This window comes from Poecilia reticulata, chromosome 22 (assembly GCF_904066995.2).
Source record: "Poecilia reticulata chromosome 22, P_reticulata-male-v2, whole genome shotgun sequence".
Classification (NCBI taxonomy): domain Eukaryota; kingdom Metazoa; phylum Chordata; class Actinopteri; order Cyprinodontiformes; family Poeciliidae; genus Poecilia; species Poecilia reticulata.
The window spans coordinates 23,064,411-23,081,729 of NC_088851.1; the positions used below are offsets into that span (position 1 = coordinate 23,064,411).

Here is a 17,319-nt window from a genome sequence, read left to right on the forward strand (position 1 = left end):
CAGGAAGCTGCTGAGAGCTTCTAAAAAGGTACAGGGAGCTGGTCGAAAGGCTGCAGAAAGTTTTAGAAAGCTGTTGAAAGCTGCAGGAAGCTGCTGAAAGCTTCTAAAAAGGTACAGGGAGCTGGTCGAAAGGCTGCAGAAAGTTGTAGAAAGCTGTTGAAAGCTGCAGGAAGCTACTGAGAGCTTCTAAAAAGGTACAGGGAGCTGGTCGAAAGGCTGCAGAAAGTTGTAGAAAGCTGTTGAAAGCTGCAGGAAGCTACTGAGAGCTTCTAAAAATGTACAGGGAGCTGTCGAAGGCTGCAGAAAGTTATAGAAAGCTGCAGAAAGCTGCTGAAAGCTGCTGAAAAGGTACAGGGAGCTGGTAGAAGGCTGCAGAAAGTTGTAGAAAGCTGTTGAAAGCTGCAGGAAGCTGCTGAGAGCTTCTAAAAATGTACAGGGAGCTGTCGAAGGCTGCAGAAAGTTATAGAAAGCTGCAGAAAGCTGCTGAAAGCTGCTGAAAAGGTACAGGGAGCTGGTAGAAGGCTGCAGAAAATTGTAGAAAGCTGTTGAAAGCTGCTGAAAAGGTACAGGGAGCTGGTTGAAGGCTGCAGAAAGTTGTAGAAAGCAGTTGAAAGCTGCAGAAAGCTGCTGAAAAGGTACAGGGAGCTGGTAGAAGGCTGCAGAAAGTTGTAGAAAGCTGTTGAAAGCTGCAGGAAACTGCTGAAAGCTTCTAAAAAGGTACAGGGAGCTGTCGAAGGCTGCAGAAAGTTGTAGGAAGCTGCAGGAAGCTGCTGAAAGCTTCTAAAAAGGTACAGGGAGCTGTCGAAGGCTGCAGAAAGTTGTGAAAAGCTGTTGAAAGCTGCAGGAAGCTACTGAGAGCTTCTAAAAATGTACAGGGAGCTGTCGAAGGCTGCAGAAAGTTATAGAAAGCTGCAGGAAGCTGTTGAAAGCTTCTAAAATGGTACAGGGAGCTGTCAAAAGCTGCAGAAAGTTGTAGAAAGCTGTTGAAAGCTGCAGAAAGCTGCTGAAAGCTTCTAAAAACGTACAGGGAGCTGGTCGAAAGGCTGCAGAAAGTTGTAGAAAGCTGTTGAAAGCTGCAGGAAGCTACTGAGAGCTTCTAAAAAGGTACAGGGAGCTGGTCGAAAGGCTGCAGAAAGTTTTAGAAAGCTGTTGAAAGCTGCAGGAAGCTGCTGAAAGCTTCTAAAAAGGTACAGGGAGCTGGTCGAAAGGCTGCAGAAAGTTGTAGAAAGCTGTTGAAAGCTGCAGGAAGCTGCTGAGAGCTTCTAAAAAGGTACAGGGAGCTGGTCGAAAGGCTGCAGAAAGTTTTAGAAAGCTGTTGAAAGCTGCAGGAAGCTGCTGAAAGCTTCTAAAAAGGTACAGGGAGCTGGTCGAAAGGCTGCAGAAAGTTGTAGAAAGCTGTTGAAAGCTGCAGGAAGCTACTGAGAGCTTCTAAAAAGGTACAGGGAGCTGGTCGAAAGGCTGCAGAAAGTTGTAGAAAGCTGTTGAAAGCTGCAGGAAGCTACTGAGAGCTTCTAAAAATGTACAGGGAGCTGTCGAAGGCTGCAGAAAGTTATAGAAAGCTGCAGAAAGCTGCTGAAAGCTGCTGAAAAGGTACAGGGAGCTGGTAGAAGGCTGCAGAAAATTGTAGAAAGCTGTTGAAAGCTGCTGAAAAGGTACAGGGAGCTGGTTGAAGGCTGCAGAAAGTTGTAGAAAGCAGTTGAAAGCTGCAGAAAGCTGCTGAAAAGGTACAGGGAGCTGGTAGAAGGCTGCAGAAAGTTGTAGAAAGCTGTTGAAAGCTGCAGGAAACTGCTGAAAGCTTCTAAAAAGGTACAGGGAGCTGTCGAAGGCTGCAGAAAGTTGTAGGAAGCTGCAGGAAGCTGCTGAAAGCTTCTAAAAAGGTACAGGGAGCTGTCGAAGGCTGCAGAAAGTTGTGAAAAGCTGTTGAAAGCTGCAGGAAGCTACTGAGAGCTTCTAAAAATGTACAGGGAGCTGTCGAAGGCTGCAGAAAGTTATAGAAAGCTGCAGGAAGCTGTTGAAAGCTTCTAAAATGGTACAGGGAGCTGGTCGAAAGGCTGCAGAAAGTTGTAGAAAGCTGTTGAAAGCTGCAGGAAGCTACTGAGAGCTTCTAAAAAGGTACAGGGAGCTGGTCGAAAGGCTGCAGAAAGTTGTAGAAAGCTGTTGAAAGCTGCAGGAAGCTACTGAGAGCTTCTAAAAAGGTACAGGGAGCTGGTCGAAAGGCTGCAGAAAGTTTTAGAAAGCTGTTGAAAGCTGCAGGAAGCTGCTGAAAGCTTCTAAAAAGGTACAGGGAGCTGGTCGAAAGGCTGCAGAAAGTTGTAGAAAGCTGTTGAAAGCTGCAGGAAGCTACTGAGAGCTTCTAAAAAGGTACAGGGAGCTGGTCGAAAGGCTGCAGAAAGTTGTAGAAAGCTGTTGAAAGCTGCAGGAAGCTACTGAGAGCTTCTAAAAAGGTACAGGGAGCTGGTCGAAAGGCTGCAGAAAGTTGTAGAAAGCTGTTGAAAGCTGCAGGAAGCTACTGAGAGCTTCTAAAAAGGTACAGGGAGCTGTCGAAGGCTGCAGAAAATTGTAGAAAGCTGTCAAAAGCTGCACAAAGCTGCAGAAAGTTGTAAAAATATGTAGAAAGCTGCTGAAAGCTGCAGAAAGCTCTAAAAATATATTGAACGCTGCAGAAAGTTGTAAAGAGCTGGAGGAAGCTGCAGAAAGCTTTAGAAAACATAAAACAACCAAAAGCTACAGGAAGCTGATCTTCCTGCTGGCTGAAGCTCACAATAATGATCCAAACGATCTGCTCAGGATCAGAAAGATCAAAAGGAAACTGAGTTTAGCTGAGAGTTTAACATTTTCAATGGATTGATGGATAGATGGTTTAAAAGAAGAAGATGGATGGGTGAAAAAAGGAGGAGCGATAGAAGAACAGATGTATAAATAGATCATGAAATGCTGCAGAGGGCTGGAAATGTGGAAACTCCTACAAAACTTTACTGGTTTCCAACGTTCCCATTAAAGAGAGCAGATAGTTTTCTAGCAGCTCTTATTTCAGAGGAAAGACTCTGAAATAAAAAGAGCAAAAGAAGAAAAACTGATCCCAGATCTGACCTTTATTTCTGGAAATAACATTTTCCTTTAGAGCGCTGTCTATTTGTTTTCAAGGCTGTGACTCGTGTTCAGGTGAATTTCCTCTGACTATGAGCTAAACTCCTCAGAGACTCCTCACCTAAAGAAAACACAGATGAATTTGTTCACTGCGTTTTGTAGGAACTGACATCAGATATCTCCAAAATGTCCTGCATTTATCTTCTGTTTGTATCTGACAAGTCCTTTCCCCCAGGAACTCTGACGTGAGGAGATGTTTACTGACGATGATGAATTTTTCATTTCGGAGGTGGAGAGATAACATCAGACAGAGAGAAATAACGCCGGGCTATTTTATTGATCTTCCTCTCGGCTCGTCGCTGCCTGAAAAGTCGGCGCTTCGGTTCTTTCAGTCCAAACAACTTCAGGTCTCGACAGATCAAAACCAGGGAAAGAATAAAAACAGAAGTAAATAAATGCATATTTGGGGACTTTTTTTTAGCTGAATAGGAAGTTTTAAATGTGAGGTGTTAGAAAATAATAGTTGATTGGAGATATGAATGAAAATTCAGACTTTTTTGGTAAATTTGATCACATTTTTTAAATGAAAAATCTGTTCTCCTCCTTATACTTTCGAGTAAAATTTTGACTTCTCAAACTAAGAAATTTTCTTGTTTTTTCTAGAAAATTTCTGAGAGTTTTTTGGCAGAAATTTAGTAATTGTTTTTTCCAATTTGTGCAACGGTCCCAATTCTTGGTCATACGTTTATAAACCTGTTCCCCCCCCTGGCCTGTGGTGGCGCTGCACCAAGAATGACTGAAGAAAATTACACTAAAACCTCTGAAGAAGACATGAGATCAACTTCCTCCTACACAAAATGTAAACAAAAATGAAGTGGAGTCAAATTTTTGCAGTGGTAGGATTTCTGATTTGTCTTTGGTAAAAGACAAGGAGCCATTTCTACCACGGTTTTTTATAACCATTATAGACAGAAATAGATAAAAGCAAGAATAAACTGCCACCAACAAACTCAGAAATCTTTAGATTAATCTCAGAAATGTTCTAGAAAAACATGAAAATGTCATGTTCTACCAAAATGTTGACTTTTTAAACCTTATTTTTTTCTCAAACAATTTCCTGGGATTTTTGGCAGAAATTTACTAACACTAATATGCTGTTTCCCCTCCTCGCCTGTGGTGGCGCTGCACTAAGAACCTCTTAAAGAAATGACAGAAAAACCCCAGATGAAGACATTGAACGCAACTATCTTCTTCACGAAATGTAAACGTCAGATTTTAGGATTTATAGGTTTTCTTTTGCGATAGACTGGCACGTTTGTTTTGGTTGTTTTTACCCAGAATGCCCTGCGCTGTAGTCCACTTCCTGCTTTTGGAGGGGTCTTACCCGAGGTTTTTAGGCGGACCAGAGTTTAATTTCGCATTCACACCTCCCCAAACAAATCGTACCGTCTAGGAAGACGAACTAGAGTGTAGTGAGGATTTAAAAATCAAACCGTTTTTATTTTGTAGCTGTTCTGCTCGCTGCAGTGTAAAACTAATCTTCAGACAGAAGCCAGAGGGGTTTCAACAAAAGGCCATGAACTCATTTTAAGTCATAAAAGCAGCATGTTTCTAGGTTGATGAATCATTCAGCAGTAAACAACTTAATCCCATAAAGTCGGGGTGTGAGTCTTTATCGCCCTCAGCTGCTTGTCGTGAAGCTGCAGTGAACCTGCGTCTTCACATACGTCTCAAGTGACCACTCGTGATGAGATATCATTAACCAGCGACTCGGCCCCTGGCAGCTTATAAAAACTGGATCATCACCCTTTACGCTTTTTTCTTAAGTAGAGGGAAAACATGGAATCATAAAGCCAAAAAGAAAAAACATTACAAGTGCTTTTATGTTTGGAGAGGGACTATATGTTTTATTAGGATCGCACCAATTAAACATTCAAGCATCAGATTGAGGAAATGAGACTGCTCATAAAAGTTTTTAACATATCCCAAAGGCACTCCGAAGTATTTCAAGTTAGGTAATGATGGACACAGATTTAAATGCTGTGAGGTCTTTATGAACCACAGCAGCCAAAGAGAAAACAGCCAAGGGTTAACGATCAGCTGGTAGAAAACACAAAGCCAACGTTTGAGTATTTTTAAAGCTGCTAAATGAGATTTGTGAAGCTATATCAGCTACACTTTCACATAAATAAAAGTTTACGAGATTACTTAGACACTCCATTAACTTTGTGCTGCCGACCTTATAAAATTAAGTCAATCCATTTTAACTGGGGCTTGCCATAGCAAAGGAGGAAACATGCTAGTCGCTCAACATGATAGCCCTCATGCTAACATTAGCCTTAGAGCTAAAATAATTTAGGTCATTTTTTTATATATTAGAAACAGTTAGCATATTGAATTCAGTAAGTCAACATGCTTGTGATAACCCACATCCTTCTGGTAGTATCAACATGCTAGTTGCTCACATGCTAGTGATAGCCCTCATGCTAATGTTAGTCTTACAACTAAATAAGTATTTTAGTTAATTTTTGTGTATTTGTAACATTTAGCATGCTGAATGGAGTAAGTCAATGTACATCAGCATGCTTGTGATAACCCACGTCCTACTGGTGGTCAACATGCTAGTTTTTGACACAACAGCTAGCATGTTGTGTCAACGTGCTAGCATTAGCCTTGTAGCTAAAATAAGCATTTCAGCTAATATTTGAAATGATAGCTAAGTTTACCATCCTGAATGGAGTAAATCAATGTTACACAACATGCTAGTGATAGCCCACATGCTACTGATTACATTTTAGCTAACCTTGGTTAGCATCGCTGCTAATTTTCAGCATCAAAACGCTGAACATGCATATTTTATGGTTTAGATAATGTTAATATCTAAATGAATGAAATTTAAGGGAGACAACTTAAATGAAAATGTAGGTATTAAAATCAAGTCATTCGGAAATGTGGATTTTCACTGATTTTCACATTTTGAACAAATGGTTCTCTTTGGAGTTGTAGCCATAAATAAACTGACAACTTGAATATTCAGATAATATTTCTACATATTTTCTAAATTAAAAAACATTAAGAACTTAATTTTATTTAGATTTTTCTGTGTCATCCGAGGCGTATCTGCTACAACGTTAACTAAATCTGAAGTGAAGTTGATTGATTTTAGCAGCTGGTCTGTTGCAGCACATTTTTGCTGAGAAACGTCGCAGTCAGCTTTTGAACCAACATCCACCTCTATCTGTTCATTCCTGGTTTAATTACCCGAATGGATGTAAACATCAGGTGTAAACATGTCTCCGTTGGTCTCCACACAGTTTGCTCCTGTGTACCGTTTGAAGGTTAGTTATATTGTGTTTGTTTAAACGACAAGTAGTATTTAAAAAAGAAACAAATCACATTTACTGCACCAATGTAGAATCAACACGCCAATACAACGGCATAAAAGAGGAAAAGGAACAAAGGAGGAGTAAATTTATGGCAAAAATTTCATTAATGTTCTTGAAAATTAGTTAATTAAGAAATATAATAAATTAATATAAAATTAATTTTCTAGTTTGAACAGTTGAACACTTGCAAGAAAAACAACAGAAATAAATTTTCTAGAAAAAAAATGTGGAAATTTTTTTTGTTTCAAGTTGCAAATTTGCTATAAAAACTAGTTTTCTAGAAAAAAAAACAGGACATTTCTGAGTCTGAAAAGTTAAACATACAAATTTCTGAGTTCCAAAAGTTGCATTTGTCTTTACTTTTGAAACTCTGAAATTTCCTCTTTTTTTTCCCAAAACAATTCTGACATTAATCTAAAAAATTTCAGGGTTTTTTTCAATCAGGTTTTGACTTTTGAATCTCAGAAATTTTCAAGTTTTTGTGGATAATTTCTGACATTTATCTAAACATTTCTGAGGTTTTTGATTGAAATTCACTCATTTCTCCTGTTTTTCTACAATGGCTGTAACACGCCGTCGTATGTTCAGGTGATGATCAACACTAGAGACAGGAAGTCTAATTATCTGCTTCCTGATGCCAGACAACCTCAATAACAACAGAAGATGTAAGAGGAGAAAAGCATCTACAGATGTACACTCTCTCTCTCTCGCAGCAGATATGAAGAACCCCAGTGTGTGTGTGTGTGTGTGTGTGTGTGTGTGTGTGTGTGTGTGTGTGTGTGTGTGTGTGTGTGTGTGTGTGTGTGTGTGTGTGTGTGTGTGTGTGTGTGAAGTGAGAAAGACCCCGGCTCTGAACGCGCTGCTGCAGCTGTGGAGCGGCGGACAGCTGACGCCAGTCTGTGGGTCTCCTTGTCTCCCCTGCAGAACAAGCCCTGCCTCCTCTCTTCTCCTGTGATTCCACGAACCAGACCTTCACGTTTCCACAGCTGCGTCGGAAACACAGCGCAGCTTTTCCTGCCCCGACCCACGCCGCCTGCCTCCCAGTCCGACCAAATGTTGGGAAAAGTTTCTCCGGTATCACAAAAGCTGAAAGTAAAATGTTGGTTTGGATGTTTTAGTCTTTATGTTTTCACACCTGATAGTCCGTAGACTCGACCAAAATCGCAACATTTGTTTCATTTTCAGCTGTTCGTTTTCACACCGCACTGAATCAAACAAACCAAACGATTGAAAAACATGTTCCCCTCCTCGCCTGCGGGGGCGCTACACCAACGACACAAGAACCTCTGAAGAAGACATGAACGCAACTTCCTGCTTCACAAAACGTTAACAAAAAATGAGTAGCGTCAGATTTTAGCGGTTGTAGAATATTTGTTTTATCTTTGATAAAAGATCACGAGTCATTTCTCCTGCTAGCGCTAGATTAGCTTGTTTGTTTTGGTTGTATTTACCCAGAATGCCCTGCGCTGTAGTTCGCTTCCTGCTTTTGGAGCCGTTCACTTCAACCAAACAGTGACGAGGTTTGTAGGCAGACTAGAGTTCGCTTTCTCCCCCAAACGAACCAAATCTAGTTAGTTTTTCTAGGCAAATTAACTAGATTTTGATTAAAGTGGAATAAACAGGGCTGGTGTGAATGCAGGCTTAGCAAATTTTACTTTAAAAGAATGCAAAATAAGGACGAAAAAAGGCATTATTAATGTTTTGGAAGATTTAAAAAATGAAAATCAGTTAAAATATGAACTGTCTCAGTCTGTATCAAACGCCTGCAGCCTTTAGGGGTGAATCTGAAATGGCTAGCAGGTAACTCAGAACTCCAGTCATCAACAACCACTTTGTTAAAGCCATAAAATTATAGGTTGCTAAATTATGAAGTGTAGAGTTACTCGCTCTTTTATTATAATGAATGTATTTCTCTCTATGAGACTCACAGACACAAAGTGGGATGCAAATCCAGCCTGGTGAGTTAAACTGGAGCTGCTGCGTCAACATGCAGCCTGATAAAACAAATTGTTATTAAAAAAAATAACCAGACAGTAAAAATAACAAAAAACAGTCATGATGAGTTGTTAGTTTCTGTTGGGGAATATTTAGACACCCTTTTCTGACAGGGAGGCGGCATCTGTTGTTTTATAACCATAGTTGCATTTACTTGAGTAACATTTTTGAAAAAAAAATATTTTTGCTATGTTGTACTTTAGTAATTTTTTATTATTTTTTTAGGTGTATCTCAAAAACACCTGCAGTTTTTGTTAAAGTTTCATACGTTTTTCATTATTATTATTGAAAGAAACTGATTTGGACAGAAACTTCTTTTACCTGATTTTATTTTTTCGTTATTTTTATGAATTATTGTAATTTTTATCCTTAAAAATAATAAAATTTCCACATAACTTAATATTTTGGTCCATCTGATGATGTAATTTTTGATCAGTACTTTTTATCAAATACTTTATTACTCAAGTAATTTCTTGGACGGCTACTTTTTACTTTTACTTGAGTAAAAATATGTTGCAGCAATGCTACTCTTACCTTTTTTTTTCTCCTTTATTTAACCAGGTAAATTTACCTGAGTAAATTTATAGGCACTCTACCCACCTCTGATTATAACGACTAAGTGATTTGGAAAAACTGAACCTGTCAGTGTTTCCAGTGCGTAGACATATTGTATGTTTTTTTTATTCCTCCGTTAACCCTTTGCAAGTGACGTCACGCTCTTCGAAACTCGGCCCGCCCCGTCATGACGGACGTCAAAACAACCTGTGCGCTCCAGCTAGCTGTCAAAAAACTCACATGTGATGGCCTTATATCGCTTTAATAAAGTTTATTTCGCAGTAAAAATGGTCACAGGGTGCTGCACGGTCGGCTGCACAAACAGACGTGGATACAAATCAAACTTGTCAGTTTATTGTATAACTTTTAATGAGGAAAGATACGGCAGCAGCGTTAATCATAATGACTGTCAGCCCTCGGTGTAGCCGCGGATTTGCAGTGAACTCTATTTACAAGGTAAGAAGATTAACGTTCATATGCTTTATAAGTAAGTACTATTAGAAACAAGTAAAATGTCATATTATGGGGAAGGTACGCGTTAGTAACCATGGAAACAGGGCCCCACAGTCATGTAGCCTAGCTTAAAAAAACCGGCTATCGTCTCGTCTTTTGTACGTTTTTAAGGCTCTGGTGTAAGCGGAACCGCAGTTTATGACGAAGAGATTTAAATCATGTGGTGTGAATTCATGTAAATCGGTAATTTGATCAGTCAGGAGGGAGGAGGCATGGGTCGGTTTCTAAGCTAGTTATTGTAAAAACCGCCGTCTGTGAGCCCCAACCAAGTGAGTTACACTCAAAGAGAAATTAGCTCGACTCGAACAAGTAGAAGCCTTGAATAACTGACAAAAACAACTTTGGAAAACAATTTCCGTCGTTCTGTTCAACACTCCCGATCCTCACTTCCGACGTCCATCATGGCGCCTAGAATGATTTAGTGACGTGGTGGCAAACGGTCAATTAAAGAGTATCTTCCGGATTTTTCCTGAAAACTGGACATCTCGTTGTGCCGTCCCTTCCTCTTGGGACAGCTGGGAGGTCATTGTGTGTCTCCTTTTCCCTCTGAATGTGTGTGTGGCCACAGAGGAGAGCAGTTCATCAGGAATAATGGGATTATGTCCAGGATTGATAACCTGCTTTATCTCTCATGTGTGGGCGGCGTGTCTCTGTTTAGCAAGCCGCATTCGGTCTGCTGCTCCGAGGAACTGATGGATTCATTGTTATTATGAGCGAAAAGGTCAACTCCAGTGTTTTATTTGTACATTTTAAACCTTAAATGGGGGCTTGGGGTCTCAGGGTTCCCACTGACTGTAATGAAACAATTTAAAAACTGACCACTTTTGACACATTCTGCACAAATAACAAGATGATATTTACAAATATATTAAAAATAATATACTAGCTGCTTGTTTTCTGAGTAGTTCTGAGGCAACTTTTACCATTCTAGGTCATTTTCCATTCTGAGGATTAATATTTTTTTGAAGGGAAATTTTGTTTACAAAGACATCACAATCCATTTTACTTAAGGTTTCAGTTATTTATTATTTTTGGTTGCGTTTTATTTTGAATATATAAAATATCTTTTAGTTCCACTGTAGAGATTCTGTGCAAAATTGAGAGGGCAGACTTGCATTATCAATCTGAATATATAACTTGAAAATGGTCTCAAAACAGCAATATTATCATTCATCACAATCATTTCTTGGGTAATTTATCGTACTGCAATATATGTTCTTTAAAACTGCTATAAAGCGAGGCACAAAACAAATTAACGCAATGGGTAACCCTACCCAAAAACCAGAGCAAGCATTAAATATAACTCAGGATCAGAGTGTTTGCTTTAACACCACAATGCACCAAATGTTGATGTGTCTGTGAAAAACAGTGTTTCTGCTTCATTTTGCTCTCTAAATTATTATATTTACTTTTTTCTGCTTCTCTTCACTGCAAAAATACAAAATCTTACCAAGTATTTTTAGTCTAGTTTAAAGTGCAAATATATCAGTACACCATTACACAGAAATAGGATTTTTGTGTGTGTGTGTGTTCATTCATTCTAACTAAATGATGCAATCACAATAAAACTTCTGGTTTATGACACCAAAGCGACTCAGAAGCACAGAAGAAGAACGATGACGCCAAACAGCAATAAGTTATTCAGCAATAGGAACCAACAATATTGTCACAAGAGCAAAAACTAATAAAAATAAAGCACAACTAACAGCAACAACCTTCTGTAGAGAAGATGTGTAGACGGAACCAGAAGTGGAGAGATCGTGATGTCAGGCTCCCTTTAGTGATGCAGATTTCTTACATAATTTAATAATAATTTTCAGCCATTGTTTATGTTCAGATTTATCAAATCTGGCTTCTTCTGGTGCAGAATTATGATCCAATTATGATAAAACGCAGCATGACCGTTCAGACTGCAGATTATATGAAATTTGTGATTAAGTATGGAGATATGGAAGTACCAAAAATCAGATTTTTTTTTTAGCAAGTTTTTCAGCTTGAAATCAGGCTGCTCAGAATGAAATGAAAAAGTTATATATGGGTTAAAAAAGGGAAAAAACAGATTTTGGTCTCATTTGGCTGCTGTATGAATTTAAAGGAGGACGCATAAAAATTTCATCCATTATGCTGAAAAGATAAAAGTAATTGCTTTTGCTCCAAAAATAAAGGTTAAAGAGCCTAAATTAGCCTCAGTAAGGCTAAAAATAAGAGTGTGCAAGAAACAACACTGTGGTTATGAACTCAGATCTAAAAGAATAAATGGTTTCCTGTTGAAACAGGATACAAAGAATCAATCGGGCTCATCCCAAATGCTGCTGCCAGAGGCCTGACCAACACCGGTGGGTCAGATCAGGTCACAAATCGCTGCACTGGCTTCTTGTTTGATCAAAAATATATACAGATATTTCACATTTGAGAGTTTTAACCAAACATTCATCATTAATAAAACTTAGTTTCTATGGTTTTCAGTCCTGAAACGCGAGATGTTCAGAAAGTGTTGACTCCTCCAAATAAAGACTTAAAAAAACAATACTGTTTAGCTTTCCAACAATATTTCTGGTCAAAAAGTCTCCATCAAGCATTGCCACCCAAACAAAACACAATTCAAATCCCAAGCAATTATAGCCACAAAGCATAAAAAACACAAAAACAACACATGTACAGTTTAGCATCTCTGCTAACTTTACCACTTCAAGCGAAAGGTGGAGGCTAGCCTGCTGACTGACCCACAAAAACTGGAACGTTAGAAGCCAAAGAACAGCAGGACAAAAAGTCAAAGTCAATACAGCATGTTTTAACTTTGCTGTTTTGTGGTTACGATTCAGAGTCAGACTCTAAATCGAGATCCATTTAAGCTTTTCCACTATGACTCTGCTGTAGTTTCACAAAAGAATAACAAAAAAGCTGCTAGTTTTCATAAAAAATGAGAGGATTTTAGGATTTTAGACACTTCAAGTTTTATTTTTTGTGTTTTGCTGAGTAATAAATTGCATAGGTGACCAATAATAAAAATAACAATAGAATAACAACATACTCATAGATTTTAACAGATTTCCTATTAAGTGTTAAAGGCCAAATGCCACACATAGAGCCAAAAATGTTTCCAAATGGTATGTTTTCTTTTGCAAATAGTTAACATATCTGCAGACTACACACATCCTGGACACAAAGTGTTCAGATTTTTACCTTTGGGTTGGAGCTAGAGTGGAAACCAGCAGCTACAGAGACAGTTTCTTCCTCCAGGCTTCTCCTTGATCAACACAATGGATATTACTCAACTGGGAAATAAAATAAAAACAAAAAAAAATCTAACTTTTGTTAGGATACACACTGGTATCCTTTAATTTAGAAACCAAAGTCACAACCGGAAGCTGAAAAGTGCAGTTTAGGACGGAAATAGTTTAGAAATTAACCAAAACTGACCGAGATCCAAGGATATAAACCACTAAATAATAAAAACATTACAAAAACACAAAATCTTACCATATATTTTGGTCTAGTTTCTGCTGCAAAATTCTTATTACACTTGAAATAAGATAAAAGTCATAAGTGAAATAATCTGCCAATAAAACTAGGACTTTTTCATTAATATTAAGGAATTATTGGCTTACAATGCAATAAGCTCTATATCTTACTTGTAAGACAGTTTTCTTTTATTTCAAACATACCAAGATATTTGCACCAACAAATACTTGGTAAGATTTTGTGTTTTTGCAGTGAGGTGATTCAACTTGCGTCCGATCCGAATTAAAACGAAACAAATATACATTTAAATCATGAATATTCTTGGTTTAGACAGACAGAAGCTCTCGGAGTGAACTTGGTAAGTCCAGCTGAAGCTGCTGCTGGAGTGGAGTGACATTTTCAGCGATCATGAGCCGGAGGATCAGCCGAAGCTCTGCCCACCGATCAGGCGACAAACCTGCGGAGGAAACCCTCCGGAGCTGTCCGAAAGTTGGACCCGAACTGACAAATACCGACGGATTATCGTTATTTACAACAATTATTGTTATTCCAGCTGTCTGGACGCTCGATCGTCGCTCCTGTCCTGCTCGACACTTTCAGTTTTACAGATAAAGAGTTGTTGTTGTTGTTGTTGTTGTCTTACCGCTTCGCAGCCCCGGAACACGCAGGAAAAGAGCGGATTGATCCTTTAAAAATAAACCCACGATCGGTTCCAGGGGAAGAGGGGGACGGAGATGCGTCAGGTGTATGAGCTCCCCGCAAACGAAGGAGGAAAACCGAGCCGAGGGCGACTCATGTTGAGCTGAGCTGATCTGAAGCAGGCTGTTTTATTTCCTTCACCCGCTCCAAACTCCACGCAGCGAGGAATGGGGGAAAAAAAATACCAATAAAACCACCCGTGACGCTTCAAGCTGCAGCAGATGAGTTTAGAAAGCAGCCGAGGCCCTGAACGCAGATCCTGCAAACTCCGGCTGACTTTGGCATGTTTTACATAACAGCATCATCCGCTTTTTATGTTGACGCATCATGAAGCGAAAACATGGAGCCTTAAAGGGCCACGCCGCAGCGCAGCGCAGAGGCACACGTCCCCCAGCAGCAGCAGCAGCAGCGGCCCCGCTGGGCTGACAGATGGCTCCTGCACACATTATTACGTCTTTAAGACCCTTTCATTCTGACACTGGGGATAAATGTGACAGCAGAGGAGCAGGAACTCGGCGTTTCACCTCTGGATGAAGACCGCAGCGCCCGGGAGGGCTTCACAAAACTAAACTTTGACTCATCTGGTCATTAAAAAGTTTATTTATTTCAATAATTTACCTCAAAATGTCAAATTTATGTATGTGCTGGAATATGGAAATCCATAATCCAGTTTTTCATAACGTTAGAGCAAGTTTGATCAGAACATTTTATGGTAAAAGTGGGGATACAAACGATTGGTTTTTACTTAGCTGTGTGGTTGTAGTAAATGTTTCAACAACTTCTTTGTTGATATATGTATTGTGTTATATTTTGGATTTACTTATTGCGATTTGTACTAGTGTTGCTTATTTTTTTTATCTCAACAGGTTATGCCTGAAACAAATAAATATTCCACTAATGTAAAAAACAAAACACAATTTTGCAATTGCAATGTCTCCATTAACGCAATTAAAATGAAACATGTTTTATTTTTTTTATCAAGTTATTAAAAATTATGCTTCTTTGCCATCATCCTCCTCCCACTTCCTGTTTTGTCTTCTTCGTGGTTTACGCCAGTGGCCCGGTTGTTGATCACGTGACTCCCCTTTTACCCACTGACAGGATCAGTGGGTAAAAATTACAAATGAAATGATGCAGAAATAAAACCAAAGCCAAATTGAACAATATCAACTTCTTTTTCTATAGAAATATACTTTTAAATAAATGAACGGAGGATTTTGAAACTCGAGAAGCTGCATCCTTCTCGTGAAAAGAAAACATAAAATTTTAGAAGAGTTTGATGATTTTATAGATTTTTTTAGAGGGCTCAGCTGCAACACAACCCCCTCCACACTTATTGAACCCCTGGTGAAAAGACCCTTAAATCAATAAATCAATACCTTTTCAGGTCTGGCTTTTAGTGTAAACATCTTATTTCACTTGAAATAAGAAAAACTAACTTACAAGTCAGTAAGGTTGTTTTATGCCAATCATTTCTTAATATTAAATATAGTTATATAGTACTGGCAGATTATTTTACGTATAGTAAGACATTTTTCCCATGTTATAAGTGAAATAATTCGACAGTACTATACCTTTTGCAAAAGAGTTACTTTAAAAGTTATTTTTGTCTAATTTCAAGATATTTGCACTACAAAATTGACCAAAACACTCAACATTTTTGAAAATATGTTAGGCAGTGATTATCTATAAAATCATCAGTGCAACCATTATGCTTTGAAATTAGAATAACACTTAAGTCTTTTATAACAATATGTATCTATTTAAAATTGATTGCAGTAACAAAGTATTTTTTTAGTGATCATTTGTAGCAAAGTTCGCATCTGCAGCTAAAAAATACTTCTAACATCAACTGAAAACCTCAGCTCTCATCTCTGATTATTTTTGATTAACAGATCAATAATTGGATGGCAAAAGATACTTAATAGAAGTTTTTTTAAAACATAATTTGAACCAGGTGACGCTAAAACTGCAACTTGAGAAGTTAACAGATTTACATTTTTATTTAATCTTAAAAGTAAATGTTTACTTATTTTGCTTAATTACTGCTCTGAATATGTTTCAGAAAATATAATTTTCTTATAGTCTCTATGCTCCAGTTAATTAAGTTAATTGACGATTATTTAAAAAATCGATTAATCTGATTAATTGTTTCAGCCGTTGTTTATATTACAGGAGTCCTGAACAAGAAATTCTTGACAAGCAGAAAGTCTAAGGCTGCCTTCACACTGCCGTCAAAGTGATCAAATGCAGATTTATTTTTTATTTTTGTCTAAATGGGACCTGTATCTGACCTTCTTTTTAATGAAGGTCTGAACAACACAGCCCGGATTTTTTTTGTTTCCGAATGCGACCCGGGCCACTTTTAAGATATCCGATACGTATCCGATCGCTTCAGATAAGACCTGAATCCTAACGGTCAGATCCTGAAGGTCATTAATGCTCGACAAACGTCACTATTCTGCGTCCTGATAGACGCAAGCGGGAAGAAAAACAAGAACAATGGCGGTAATGAGGATTAAGTTGTTAAAGTGCCGGCTGCTGTCGGACAACAACTTCAACATCGCAAGCTCTGCTCCACCGTTAGCATCCACGTTTACTTCCGCAACACGCTCTCTATGTGTGACGTTATTGCGCCCTCCACTGCGCATGCGGGACATTTTCATGTCATTTGCAGTTTTCTACAATTTGTTAAAACATTGGATTAATATCCCATGTTAATGGGATATTACCATGGGTGTATTTGTATTTGTAAGTGTGAACGACCACACCAAAAAAAATAAAATAAAATAAAAAAATCCGATTTGACTAAATAAATAAAAATGATCGGAATTGGGTCACTTCAGGCTGCAGTGTAAACGTAGCCCATTATGTCATGTCTTCATGTTAAAGCTGCTGATGTTACTGTTTGCAGCTTGGAATCGTTTTAAGCTGCATGAAAACACAGCAGAAAAACCTTCAATCATTTTAACTCGCTCTGCCAGCTGCAACATTTCAGTGATTTTACCGTCTGAACCTCATTTGTTGGCTTTCCAGCCTGAAACTGAGTTTCCACGTATTATTCAAATGTGCTGGGATGGTTCCACCATTGTCTGGACTGATGTCTCCTCTTGTCTGCAAACAAGAGGCAGAGTGTTCAGCACTCACTGAGGCGACATGAGCACGTTCTGATTAGTTTTTGCTTCCAGTGCAGGGAGGCTTTTGTGTTTCAGAGTCAGTCTTTCCTTTAATCAGAACCAAAACTTCACTCTTTCATTTCTGGGTTTCGGTTTATGCATGTTTAAAACTTTTAATGTGTTTTGTCATTATTACTCTAATCAGGGAAATCTCAAGAGCAAATATGTTTTCCCATTCCACTTCACCACATTCACTTAGCAGCTATGATTGACTTTTATGCGTGTGTAATTTAGGCTTTAGCCCATTAAAAAAATACAGTATTAACCACAGTGAGGTCAAGAAGTATTTGGAATCAAATAAAACTTGGTATCTGGTCTAGCATTACATTTTACACTGCAAAACACTAAATCTTACCAAGTATTTTTGTCTTGTACTTACATTTGAAAGAAGATAAAACTAAATTAAAAGTATATTGTCAGCAAGATATTCGAGCTTGTTTTACATG

The 17,319-nt window shown here is 38.5% G+C and overlaps 1 protein-coding gene across 3 annotated transcripts in view; it reads right to left on the reverse strand.

The window, feature by feature from the left end:
* bahd1 (bromo adjacent homology domain containing 1) overlaps positions 1-14,075 on the reverse strand; it is a 35,396-nt gene extending 21,321 nt beyond the window's left edge. The window contains exons 1-2 of one of the 3 annotated variants that reach the window (XM_008400001.2): positions 13,642-14,075; positions 12,720-12,783 (exon numbers count right to left, since the gene is read on the reverse strand). The gene's annotated coding sequence lies outside the window, so the exon portion shown is untranslated. Of the gene's footprint in view, positions 1-12,719; positions 12,812-13,641 lie in introns of all 3 variants that reach the window. The other 2 variants (XM_008399999.2, XM_008399998.2) reach the window with 2 other exon arrangements.
* Between the last annotated feature and the right edge of the window lie 3,244 nt (positions 14,076-17,319).